This window comes from Hyla sarda, chromosome 4 (assembly GCF_029499605.1).
Source record: "Hyla sarda isolate aHylSar1 chromosome 4, aHylSar1.hap1, whole genome shotgun sequence".
Lineage (NCBI taxonomy): Eukaryota > Metazoa > Chordata > Amphibia > Anura > Hylidae > Hyla > Hyla sarda.
In genome coordinates, this window is record NC_079192.1 from 289,577,129 (window position 1) to 289,590,959 (window position 13,831).

General features: G+C 42.7%; 1 protein-coding gene across 1 annotated transcript in view; it reads right to left on the reverse strand.

Annotated features, from left to right (window-relative positions):
* The window catches only part of LOC130369339 (dynein axonemal heavy chain 3-like), a 919,716-nt gene that overhangs the window by 261,006 nt on the left and 644,879 nt on the right, over window positions 1-13,831 (reverse strand). The gene's annotated exons all lie outside the window — the stretch shown is intronic.

Genomic DNA, 13,831 nt, shown 5'->3' on the forward strand with positions numbered 1-13,831 from the left:
GGGAATGGTTGGTGACATTAACTTCCTGTTTGTGGCACATTAGTATAAGTGAGGGGGAAAACTTTTCAAGATGGGTGGTGATCATGGCGGCCATTTTGAAGTTGGCCATTTTGAATCCAACTTTTGTTTTTTCAGTAGGAAGAGGGTCATGTGACACATCAAACTTGTTGGGAATTTCACAAGAAAAACAATGATGTGCTTTGTTTTAACGTAACTGTATTCTTTCATGAGTTATGTTAAAACTAAGCACGTCATTGTTTTTCTTGTGAAATTCCCAATAAGTTTGATGTGTCACATGACCCTCTTCCGATTGAAAAAACAAAAGTTGGATTCAAAACGTCCGACTTCAAAATGGCCACCATGGTCACCACCCATCTTGAAAAGTCCCCCCCCCTCACATATACTAATGTGCCATAAACAGGAAGTTAATATCACCAACCATTCCCATTTTATTAAGGTGTATCCATATAAATGGCCCACCCTGTACATTTACTTGCTATACCGCTCTGCCGTGGATTGTGTTCTTTTTCTTCATTATATGGTCCCCCCAGGTCTAGCGTTTCAGTTTAGGTCTTGATGACATTTGTCTCACAATCCTTTGCTGCGAGGCGGAGCTGGTATCAGGGGGCTTAACTATTTCTTGTATTTCCTCACAAGCCAGCCCCCTGATGACGTTTGCGGTCCATCTGTATGTTCTGATGTGCTGGCGTCTCGTGATCTGCACAGGGAACACCAGCATGTCGGGACGTACAGATGGACCCCAAATGTCATCAGAGGGCTGGCTTGTGAGGAAATAGAAGAAATAGCCAAGCCCATTGATAACAGCTGCCACCTTGAACAGCAAAGGATTGTGAGACAAACGTCATCAGGACTTGAACTTAAACTCTAGACGTGGGGGGACCATATAATGAAGAAAAAGAAGACGATCCACGGCAGAGCGGTATAGCTTTGAATTTAAAAGAATGGCAAAGCATACAATATATTCATTACCACTTACCAGAAGCGCATGCAGGATTTTCTCATGGGTTGGAGTTTAAAAACATAAAAATAATACCTTTACACCAGGACCTCATATTACTACTGCAGTGACTAATACCGTCATACGGTTATTAAATGAAACCAGCTATACAGAGACCAATAGCACCACTTAACAAGGGAAACATAATTGCACCACTTAATGACCACTTACCACTGGCATTACCACCATATAGTTAAGGTTAAAATACTGCCACATGGATACTGAATAAAAACCACTATACACAGACCAGTATCACCAATAACACCACAATACAAGGGACAAATTATTGCTTTATACCAAGACTAACATTACCACTATATGGTGACTTGATAATATCACCATACTGACACTGAATAAAAACCTCGGTGCACAGTCAGTGCTGACCCTGGCTCTACACAGGCTCTACAGACCATATAAGTGATTACATGACTCGCAGGTGATGTCTTCTATGATCGGTGCTGTTCACTTTTCTTTTTTTTTCTCTATTTGACCCGGACGGTCAAGACAATTTCTTCCAGCCACAACTAGCCTTCACAGAACCTGCCAAACATTTTAGACTCTGCACTTTTCTAGCACCTATAGTGCTCCACACAGTAATAATAATCCCATTAGTGTCCTACATAGAATAGTGGGAAGATAATTGGGTTGGGGAAGAGTGGGTAAATTCCCATTTAGGTAGTTAGGTAGCTCCAGTAGGTAGACAGGTTCCTTCACTTTTTTCCCCCATTACACAGGTGCCCCGACTAAGTAGGTGCCAACTGTAGGTAGGTCCCCTTGTAGGCAGTAGCAGCCCCCTATAAACAGGGCTTACTCCAAGTAGGTAGATCCCCTTGTAGATAGTAGCCCCCTGTATATATATGCAGTCCCCCCATATATAGTAGTAACAGCTACTTTTAGGTTGTAGTAGCAGCAGCAAGCGAGTCAGGCAGCTGCGAGGCCTTAGGTGGCCACCAAACTCGGTTAATGGGAGAGCCGCTTCTGTATGTTTGCAGTTGAAAAGAGAATGGTAAGTAGAGTTTGCAATATATATATATATATATATATATATATATATATATATATATATATATTATAGAAAATGATCAGAAAATGATTAACTTTATGACATAAGTGGTCAAAACTATGGAAACTGCAATTCCATGTTTCCAAAGGTAAGATAATGCACTTGGGGAGAAATAATCCTCTTAGTATTGGTCTGTCTGTGCCTAGACACCTTTTACTGAAGTTGGCTAAGGGCACTGTTGCCAGGTGGCTCAGCTAACACCCTACAGTATATGGTTGTCTTCCTATTCTCCACTGACATAGAATGTCAGTTGAGAGAAGGGTCCAGAATGTTGAATTTTGACTGCTCAACCCTTTTGTTCTGGGAGGGGTAATTCAGCTCCAGAGCTGTCCGGCTTAGAATTTCACTAGAGATGAGCGAATTTTCGAAAAATGTATTTGTGGTGAATCTGTATAAAGAATGGATATTTCTGGCCTACAGAGAGCCTCAATAGGGGTGTAGAACACTTTGCCTTGCTGTAACATGCATAGGGTGTGTGCTGGGTTAGTGAAATAATACTGTTATTCAGTATGACATGCAGATTAGAGGCGTCGCTATTAGAATCATTGTCGCACAATGAAAGAGCCTGGAGGTGGCATCAGTATGAGGAGACCATATAGTGGCTGAATGCAACACACTGCTCTCTGTCCCTCTCTCTCTGCAATAAAACGCTGATGTGACTGGGAGGTGAAACGCTGCTGTAAAAATGCTTTTCTGTGCAACACACACTGCTGTCTGTCCCTCTCTCTCTGTAATAGAACGCTGATGTGACTGTCCGCAAGATGGCTGCCGATTATATAGGGCTGTGACATCACAGGGGTGACTGGCTGCTGCATATCACAGGGGTGACTGGCATGCTGCATATGATTCAGGGTCATCTCGCCTACCCTTGTTCCCACCTTCCCAGGATTCCTTGCTCCATGTCCTCAAATGTGGATCTGCCATTTTAGATGCCCGGTCCCTGGAACCTGGACCGCACTAAATGAATTTTAATGAAGCGATCGAATCACGGCGATATTTGCATTCATTATGAATTGAATTTTTCCTGAAAGTTGTAATAAATTTTGATTTGTCAGATTCGATTTGCTCATCCCTAGATTTCACCTCCCCTCCCCATAAACAAATGAATGTTTAGCCAGGCAGGATTTCATTTATATGAACAAAGGGATACAGCAGGTCTAAATTTACTATAAGAAAGGAAACTTGTCATCAGTTCTATGCTGAACAAACCGTGGGCAGTAGAGCAGCACGATTTGGGGAAATGGTGCGATTGTGATGGAGGTAAATATTTCTATATGCGATTGCGATATAATAAACAAATGGTTAAACCCCCCCATTTCATCTCCAATCCTTCCATTTCATATAGCTATTTCACTTATTTCATGATGTACAATGAGTGGAATGACTATACGGTTCATGTGAGGTGGGGACAGCTATATGGGGGGGGGGGATGGCTATATGAGAGCCAGGGACAGACTATATGAGGGGGGCTATATGAGGGGGGGAGGCTATATGAGGGGGGGGGAATGGCAAAATAAGGGGGCTATGGTTATATGGGGGGCTGCTATATGAAATTCATATGGCCATTTCCCTCATTTCATATAGCCATTCCCCCCATAATGTCATTCCCCCCTCATATAGCCATTTCTCCTCATATAGTAATCTCCTCGACTTCATATAGCCATTCCTCCTCATATAGTAATTTCATCTCATATAGCCATTCCATCTCATATAGCCATTCCATCTCATATAGTCCCCCCCCTTATAGCAATTCCTGCTCACATAGTCATTCCCCACTCCCATATAGCCATTTCCCTGCTCACATAGTTATGTACTTTGTAAGCAGGAGTGCTGAGGACGTCTGCTGCACCGGGCCACATCTTACCCCATAACAGTCTTTAGCAGCAGCCTGTCTTCCCCAGGGCTCAGGAGTGTCAGTGGCCCCACCCCTGACCCTAAGTGGCTCCGCCCCCTGACCTCTACACTCCCGTTTGCTCTGCAGCACTGCACCGTGAGTGCCCACCTCCTTCTGCAGTCACAGCTGCTGTCCTAGCCTGAGCCACCACCGCTGTCTTAGCCTGAGTCCCTGCCAAAGCCTGACCAACCGCCGCTACTGCCAGAACCAGAGTGGATAAATTGCCTAGTTTTGATAAGGGCCAAATCGAAATATCGCAATTCGCAATAATTGCGATTTGATTGCGATATATTGTGCAGGCCCAGTGGGCAGCATCAAACTAGTGCAGACAGTGTGATCCCAAGACACTACAAATTACTCTGATAAACTTGGGAGTTTCACAGTAATCCACAGTAAAATGTTGCCGGTACAGGCCTAACTTGTGATGTGGGTGAGTCCCAATGACTGCTCTCCTCCCTGCCAGTGCTAAGAGATAGATCTCTCCCTATAGGTATTCCCCCCCCCCCATGACCAGTAACCAGGATCCAGGCAGCATTTTATAGCTATGATTATTCCAAAACTATTTTTTTTTTTTGTTTTTTTTTAGGATTTTGGAGGATGAGACTTCTTTAAAAATACATTTCATACAATTAATAGAAAAGCACCCAAAGCCAGGGCATAGTATCAGGGCAGACTAGATGGACTATGTGGTCTTTTTATGAAGATGAAGATAATCTATGTTTCTGTGGTTACATCTTACCAGAGGTGCTAGAATAAAGTATTTTTAGCAAAAATGTTTCACTGCCAAATTTAAAATATTTACCACCCTGCTGTTAATAGCAAACCCTTTGCTTTGCCTTTCGGCTTATTGCATACATAAAACAGGAGCTGTCCCACATCAATTTCTCTTGATATGGTCAAGACTCTTATCATGTGTGACAAGGTGATATGACAAATGACCTTTAACAATAAAGGAATGGATGGGGCAACGGTCAAATCGCTAAATATGTTTGGAAAATGAAATGTACATAATATACTTTATGGACTGAGTTATAAAATTGCACTTTTGAAAACTGAGAACAGTTTATTAAAACTTCTATAAAACATTTATAAATGTACAATGTTTCCTCCTTAAATGAATTAAACAATATATGGAAAAATATTTCAGCAGCAAAAAACATATTTTGAAAGTTATACAATTTCTTATATGATGAAAACTAAACAAAATACTTTAGTCCATATATACAGCAAAATAGCATCATCATCATTTTTAGGCACAATTCACACAAAGTCTGCAGTCTGCATATATGCTGGGAAAATCTCCAAAGGGGTAAATGGCTGCACACCTATGATGCAAATCTCCCGTTCTACCACATCCCAAAGGTTCAAGAAACCAGATTCCCATTATGTGGGGTTTATTACATATAACATTGTCCTGTTGGAAGTAGCCATCAGTAGATAGGTATATTTGTGGTAATAAAGGGATGAACATCAGCAACAATACTCAGGTAGGCTGTTGTATTGAAACAATGCTTAAATGGTAATAAGGGGCCCAAAATGTGCCAAAAAAAACACCCTTAACACCAGGGATGAGTGAATCGAATCTGACAAATCCGAGTTCATTACGAATTTCAGGAAAAATATCGCCGCAATTCGATCGCACAAATCGCTTAACTAAACTCCATTTAGTGCGGTCCAGGCTCCAGGGCATCTAAAATGGCAGATCCACATGTGAGGACATAAGGCAAGGAACTCTGGGAAGGCGGCAAGGCGGGTAGGCGGGATGACCTTGAATCACATGCAGCATGCAGCCTATCAGCAGCCAGCCACCCCTGTGCTGTCACAGCGCTACATAATTGGCAGCCATCTTACGGCCAGTCACATCAGCGTTTTATTTCAGAAAGAACGTTTCATTGCAGGGAGAGATAGAGCATTGTGTGCGTTGCACAGAAAAACAGATTAACAGCAGCGATTCACCACAAGCACAAATCACTGAATAAAAGCACTAACAGAGAAAGAAAAAGTACACTTTCGGGTGTAATACACAGCGACTCCACTGCTGCAGCGGGGTGTACAGAAACTCTAAAGCTTAAAGGGGCCAGTTAGGCAGAATAATAAAAGCCATTGTCACCTGCTATTAGTGCCTAATAGTACTGTACTGGGCTCTACTACACAGCGATTCTGTGTTGCAGTTGGCTGTACAACAACTGTAAAGCTAACAGGGGACAGTTATGGTGAGCAAGAAAAGCCATAGTCACCTGATTACAGTGCCTAAAACAGGTTGCTTGGCAGAGCTTATTGTCCTCTCATAAGTGTAACCTGAGCCTAACTTGTAGCCTTATACAGTTTTAAGCCCAGCATATTGTCCAGCTCTAATTAGTGTAAAGTGTAGGTACACCTGCGTGGTGTACGTTTTTTTTTTTCTGAAAAACTAATTTGGGCCTAGTTACTGTGAAAGGCCAGCCAAAGCTACACACTTGTTTCTGTAGCCTTATACAGTTTTAAGCTGAGCGTATTGTCCAGCTCTCCTAAGTGTATAGTGTAGGTACACCTATGTGGTATACGCTTTTCTTTTTCCTGAAAAACTAATTTGGACCTTGTTATTATGAAAGGCAGCCAGAGCTACACCCTTGTTTCTGTAGCCTTATACAGTTTGTAGTGGAGTGCATAGTCCAACTAAAAACCCTGGGAAATGGCAGTGTTTTTAGGTGGAAATAGGGAGAGATTCCTGTGTGGGGCCACCCTTTTTAGGGCAAGTAACACTTGCCAAGAATGGACCATACGTTGTTCTCTTCAACCTTTTAGAGGTCTTTGCATCACATCAATACTTGGTGGTGTAGGTGGCACATGGTGTTTTTTCAAGATCTTTCCTTTTGTTAGATTTCAAAAAATGTTTGGGTCCATATATTTTATCCTAAGAAAAGATAAGTTTTAACTAATACATATCCTCAATACTTACTTGTGCACACCAACACTTTGCCAAAAGAGACCATTTTCTTCTGCCTACCTGTCTCAACTACTATTCTGATCCTGCCACCAACCTGATGGCACACATCTGATGCCAAGTTTTCCTTCTTTCACCGGGTACTGATATTAACACCCACTGCGGGATCGCGGGTGTCCGCCATTACGGCGGGTCCCTGGCTGCGATCCACAGCCGGGACCTGCCGCGCATGATGCCGGCATCGTTCCGATGCCCGCGGTTATGCTCAGGACATAAATGTACGTCCTGGTGCGTTAAGTACCACATCACCAGGACATACATTTACGTCCTGCGTTGTTAAGGGGTTAAAGTGCCGTGGCTTGTGCTGTTAAGCAGATCTTGACAAAGAGAGCTGTAATAATACTGCCCAAACAGGCTGTGTCATTGTGCCACCATATGGTCTCCTCATGCTGTTGGCATCTTAAATTAAACTTTTAAAATTCTAATCTATTTTAAATCTTCAATTTAAATTTTACAAAATATCTTTAATCTTTTCTATTGTGAGGCCGGGCTGCTGTAACCTCTAGGCTCTGTCATTGTGCCGCCATGTGATTCCTTGTTATATTGGGTTTTGTGGTCATACAGTATTAGTTCAAAGTAAACGTTTCGGACATTAAACTTGTAAATCTAATCAAAATCTTAAATTTTAACTTAAAGAAATCGATGTAATCTTTTTAAGACTGAGGCCCTATGGTCGTCAACGTCATATATTACCTGTGGAATTACCACAAGAATCCGATGAAACAGGTTGAAGCAATAACAATGAGCCTTAACTGAATACATTAAACATTCACACTTTCACAGTTGGGGGGGTTGCTGAGAGAGTGAGAGAGGGGCTGGAACAGGAGGACCGCCAGCTCGATTTTAACCCCTTCCCGACCTATGACATACCTGTACGTCATGGGTGGCAAGGTGTTCCCGACCCATGACATACAGGTACGTCATGAACATTTTTGCCGCTACTCGCGGCATCCCGCAGCGCCCGGAAAGATGGTGGCTATCACTGATAGCCAGCCCTCTTACCATGCGACCACGGGGGGTTTCATCCCCCACCCCCCCACCCCCGGCGATCGCTGCTATCAGCTAGTCAAATCTGACTAGCTGATAGCAGCGTTTCGCTATGAAAATACTTAGCAGCGCGGTGTGTGAGTCCCGATCACGGGGATCGGGACACACACCGCTCTGCTAAGTGTCCCTGACCCATCCCCCGGCGTCACTTACCCGTCCGAGCGGTGTCCCGAGAGGTCCCGGCGCGAGCGACGTCCTCCAGGTGGTCCCGGCGGCGCTGCGTCCCGGAGGTGAGTTTCCGGCAGCAGGGCGGCATCTTCATTGGCAGCAGTGAGATCGCCGTAAAGCGATCTCACTGCTGCCTCTGGGAGTTTCAAAACTGCAACTCCCAGCATGCCCAGACAGCCTTTGGCTTTCTGGGCATGCTGGGAGTTGTAGTTTTGCAACATCTGGAGGTCCTCAGTTTGGAGACCACTGTATAATGGTCTCCAATCTGTGCTCTTCCAGATGTTGCAAAACTACAAATCTCAGCATGCTCAGTCTGTCCAGGCATGCTGGGAGTTGTAGTTCTCTAACATCTAGAAGAGCACAGATTGGAGACCATTATACAGTGGTCTCCAAACTGTGGACCTCCAGATGTTGCAAAACTACAACTCCCAGCATGCCCAGACTGCCCAAGCATGCTGGAAGTTGTAGTTCGGTAACATCTGATCCTTCAGATATTGCCGAACTACAACTTCCAGCATGCCTGGGCAGTCTGGGCATGCTGGGAGTTGTAGTTTTGCAACAACTGGAGGCACACTAGTTGGGAAACATTGTCCGTTTCCTACCTCAGTGCCTCCAGCTGTTGCAATTGTTGCAAAACTATAACTCCCAGCATGCACTGACAGACCATGCATGCTGGGAGTTGTAGTTTTGCAACAGCTGGAGGCACACTGGTTTGGAAACACAAAGTTTGGTTGCAAAACACTTTAAAGTTTATTACTTAACTTAGTGTTTTCAAACCAGTGTTCCTCCAGCTGTTGCAAAACTACAACTCCCAGCATGCACGGACAGCCAAAGGGCATGCTCGGAGTTTGCAACAGCTGGATGTTTGCCCCCTCCCCCCAATGTGAATGTACAGGGTACACTCACATGGGCGGAGGTTTACAGTGAGTGCTGCAAGTTTGAGATGGTGCAAAATTTGCGCTGCAGCTCAAACTTCCAGCGGCAAACTTGCTGTGAACCTCTGCCCATGTGACTGTACCCTAAAAACACTACACTACACTGACACTAACTTAAATTAAAAATTAAAAAATATTACATATACACATACCCCTACACAGCCCCCTCCCCCAAAAAAATGAAAAACGTCTGGTACGCTACTGTTTCCAAAACGGAGCCTCCAGCTGTTGCAAAATAATAACTCCCAGTATTGCCGGACAGCCATTGACTGTCCAGGCATGCTGGGAGTTTTGCAACAGCTGGAGGCACCCTGTTTGGGAATCATTGGCATAGAATACCCCTATGTCCACCCCTATGCAAATCCCTAATTCAGGCCTCAAATGCGCATGGCGCTCTCTCACTTTGGAGCCCTGTCGTATTTCAGGGCAACAGTTTTGGGACACATATGGGGTATCACCGTACTCGGGAGAAATTGCCTTACAAATTTTGGGGGGCTTTTTCTTCTTTAACCCCTTATGAAAAGGTGAAGTTGGGGTCTAAGCCAGCATGTTAGTGTAAAAAAATAAATTTTTTACACTGACATGCTGGTGTTGCCCTATACTTTTCATTTTCACAAGAGGTAAAAGGGAAAAAAGACCCTCTAAATTTGTAACGCAATTTCTCCTGAGTACGGAGATACCCCATATGTGGGCGCAAAGTGCTCTGGGGGTGCACAACAAGGCTCAGAAGGGAGAGTGTACCATGTACCATGTACATTTGAGGCGATTTGCACAGGGGTGGCTGATTGTTACAGCAGTTCTGACAAACGCAAAACAATAAATATCCATATGTGACCCCATTTTGGAAACTACACCCCTCACGGAATGTAATAAGGGGTGCAGTAAGCATTTACACCCCACTGGTGTATGACAGATTTTTGGAACAGTGGTCTGTGAAAATGAAAAATAAAATTTTTGATTTGCACAGTCCACTGTTTCAAATATTTGTCAAACGCCAGTGGGGTGTAAATGCTCACTGCACCCCTTATTAAATTCCATGAGGGGTACAGTTTCCAAAATGGGGTCACATGTGGGGGGCTCTGCTGTTCTGGCACCATAGGGGCTTCCTAAATGGGACATGCCCCCCAAAAACCCTTTCAGAAAAACTCACTCTCCAAAATCCCATTGTCCCTCCTTCCCTTCTGAGCCCTCTACTGCGCCCGCCGAACACTTTACATACGCATATGAGGTATTTCCTTACTCGAGAGAAATTGGGTTACACATTTTAGGGTGATTTCTCTCCTTTTACCCCTTGTAAAAATTCAAAAATTGGGTCTACAAGAAAATGCGAGTGTAAAAAATGAAGATTCAGAATTTTCTCCTTTACTTTGCTGCTATTCCTGTGAAACACCTAAAGGGTTAAAACACTTACTGAATGTCATTTTGAATACTTTGGGGGGTGCAGTTTTTATAATGGGGTCATTTATGGGGTATTTCTAATATGAAGACCCTTAAAATCCACTTCCAACCTGAACTGGGCCCTGAAAAATTACGATTTTGAAAATCTTGATAAAAATTGAAAAATTGCTGCAGAACTTTGAAGCCCTCTGGTGTCTTTCAAAAGTAAAAACTTGTCAATTTTTTTATGCAAACACAAAGTAGACATATTTTATATGTGAATCAATATGTAATTTATTTGGAATATCCATTTTCCTTTCAAGCAGAGACTTTCAAAGTTAGAAAAATGCTACATTTTCAAAATTTTCATGACATTTTTAGATTTTTTACCAAGAAAGGATGCAAATATCAGTGAAATTTTTACCAATAACATAAAGTAGAATATGTCACGAAAAAACAATCTCGGAATCAGAATGATAAGTAAAAGCATTCCAGAGTTATTAATGTTTAAAGTGACAGTGGTCAGATTTTCAAAAAATGCCCAGGTCATGAAGGTGAAAATGGGCTGGGTCATGAAGGGGTTAAATAGGCCCTGTCAGATATAAAAACTTTTGTATGCTATAAAGCATGCAAAACCAATAGGTTTTGCAATTGCTTTCATTAGAAAATTTTCTGTATTTCATAGTGAAAAAGCCAGTCAAAGAACTGCCCCCTCAGCCTCCTGGAATACATTCAGTGCTTCTGTGAACACTGCTTTGTCCTGGACTCCAGGACTTTTGGAGGGGGAGGGGCTGTACACACTGCAGAGACTCATGTGAAGAAAAGGGGAGGGGGAGGGGCAGGAAGACTGCTGCCGTCTCTCACACAGCAGACATTAATGAGAGAGGCAGAAACATGCATTACAGATGGAAAAAGTAAGTGTCCAAGCATGTGTGTGTGTGTGTGTGTGTGTGTATGTGTGTCTATCTAATGTGTATGTGTAAGAATATATGAAGCCTGTGTGTGTGTGTGTGTGTGTGTGTGTGTGTGTGTAATAAAGGGGGACTACAATCATATTCTCATGCTGTTTCAAAACTAAAACTCGCAGCATGCCTGCACAGCCAAATGATGTGTGGGCATGCTGGGAGCTGTAGTTTTGCAACAGCTGGAGGCACCCTGGTTGAGAAGCACTGGACTGAGGAGAGGGAGGGGGAGGAGGGGGAGTGGTTATCACAGTAAGTACCCGCCCCCTGCTTCTGATGGATAAAATAAAGGTATTTCAGAAATAAAGCTAATTCTGAGAGAAATGTAGGTCACAGACACATACAAAGTACATGTACATGATCAAGATGAGATACTGAGTAACATACAAGTATGAGCTTTTACACTGCAGCCACTTCTAGCTTTGTTCAATGGCACAGCAAATGAATATGCTCCTGTCCAAGTTGCTGGTACTGCAGTCCCTCCTTTTTCAAGTTGATACTCAGAGCATGGGGGTGCACTGAGAGGCAGGGGCTGGTACAGGCGGTAGCTGGCCTTGCGGGAGCCAACCAGCTCGATTTTAAGATACAAATAGGAGCTTTGCCCTAGTTTACACTGCAGCAATTATACACTTTTGGAGCTGGAATTGCCGCGGCTACTGGCACCAGACTTGCTTTCCAATGGGTACTCAAATAAGGATTTAAAGTTTGCTCATTCCAATTACCAGGCTCTGTCATTGTGCCACCATGTGATCTTCTCATGCTGCTGGCACATTAAACATGTGAATCTATTCAACATCTTCTATTTAAATTTAAAAAAAATCCATGTAATCTTTTTAAGAGTCCCCATGGTCGTTGTCATATAGTACCTCTGGAATTACCACAACAATCCAATTAAACAAGTTGAAGCGATAACAATGAACCATAACTGATTAAATGAAACATATGCAGTTCCACACAGAGCACGAGAGGCAGGGGCTGGAACAGGGGGTAGCTTGGCTCACGGCAACCCCCAGCTCGATGCTTACCAGAATGGGTTCTCAAAAAAGGATTTTAAAAAATAAATTCAAATTAAATTAAATACAAATTACATTAAAACATTTCTTTAATCTCTGCAATTGTGATGCCACATAAATACGCTGTGCGGCAGTGATTCTAATAGCGATGCCTGTAATCTGCATGTCATACTGAATAACAGTATTATTTCACTAACACAGCACACTCCATATGAGTGTTACGACATGGCAAAGTGTTCTACACCCCTATTGAGGCTCTCTAATAGTGATTCGCCGCAAATTAATTTGGACCAAAGAAATTTGTTTTGGAAAATTTGGCGAATCGACTGAATCAAATTTTTCAAAAATGCACTCATCTCTACTTAATACCATTACACCACCACAACCAGTCTAAACCATTGATGCAAGGCAGAATGGATCCATACTCTCATATTGTTTACACCAAATTCTGACCCTGCCATCTGAATGTCACAGCTGGAACAGAGACTCCTCAGATCAAGAAACATTCTTCCAGTCTTCCATTGTCCAAAGTTGTTGAGCCTGGGAAAATTGGCAGGAAAGAAGTGGCATTGGGTGTGGTCTTTGCTGCTGTAGCCCATCTGCTTCAAGGTACTATGTACTGTGCATTCAGACATTGTATTCTGCATTCCTTTGTTGTAACAAGTGATTATATGAGTTCCTGTTGCCTTATCTTGAACCAGTCTGACCATTTTTCTCTTACATCAACAAGGCATTTTAATCTACACAACTGCCACTCACTGGATATTTTGAAGGATATTTATCAAGCTCCGTAGTAGATTTTTTTTGGTGTAAAAAAGATGCGCCCACTTTAACAACTGTTCTTGTTCTGCATCATGAAACAAAGCTACTACATTAATGTTAATGTTAATTATAGAAAAAATTATTATATAACTAATAACTATTAATTTTATGTTTGAAAATACACACTACACACCTTGTTAATTTTAGGACACGTGCATGCTGGCGTACCCACCTAAATTTTAAAATTAATGTTGCGTTAAAATAGAGTAGGGCACAAAATAATTGTGTAAGAATTTTTACAGACTACGTAAATAGTGGCATGTGGCAAATGTTTCCTTAAAAAAAGGAAACATCCATACTAATACACCCTCATGCACATTTTGGGGTGGGCAACATACCGAGTTGTTCTTTTTTTTTTTTTTTTCTCGTGGCTTCACTATTGTTTATGTGCCTGTTGGTGCTACACTGTCTTCATTCCTGACGTAAACTCGGGCCTCAGCGCAGCGATGCAAAACTCTGCCCAACAATGTCACAAAATGCAGGCTCAAAATTAAACAAAAAAGCCTCCAGAATACGGATATTCATGGTGCGGCATAGTATGTTCTTAAT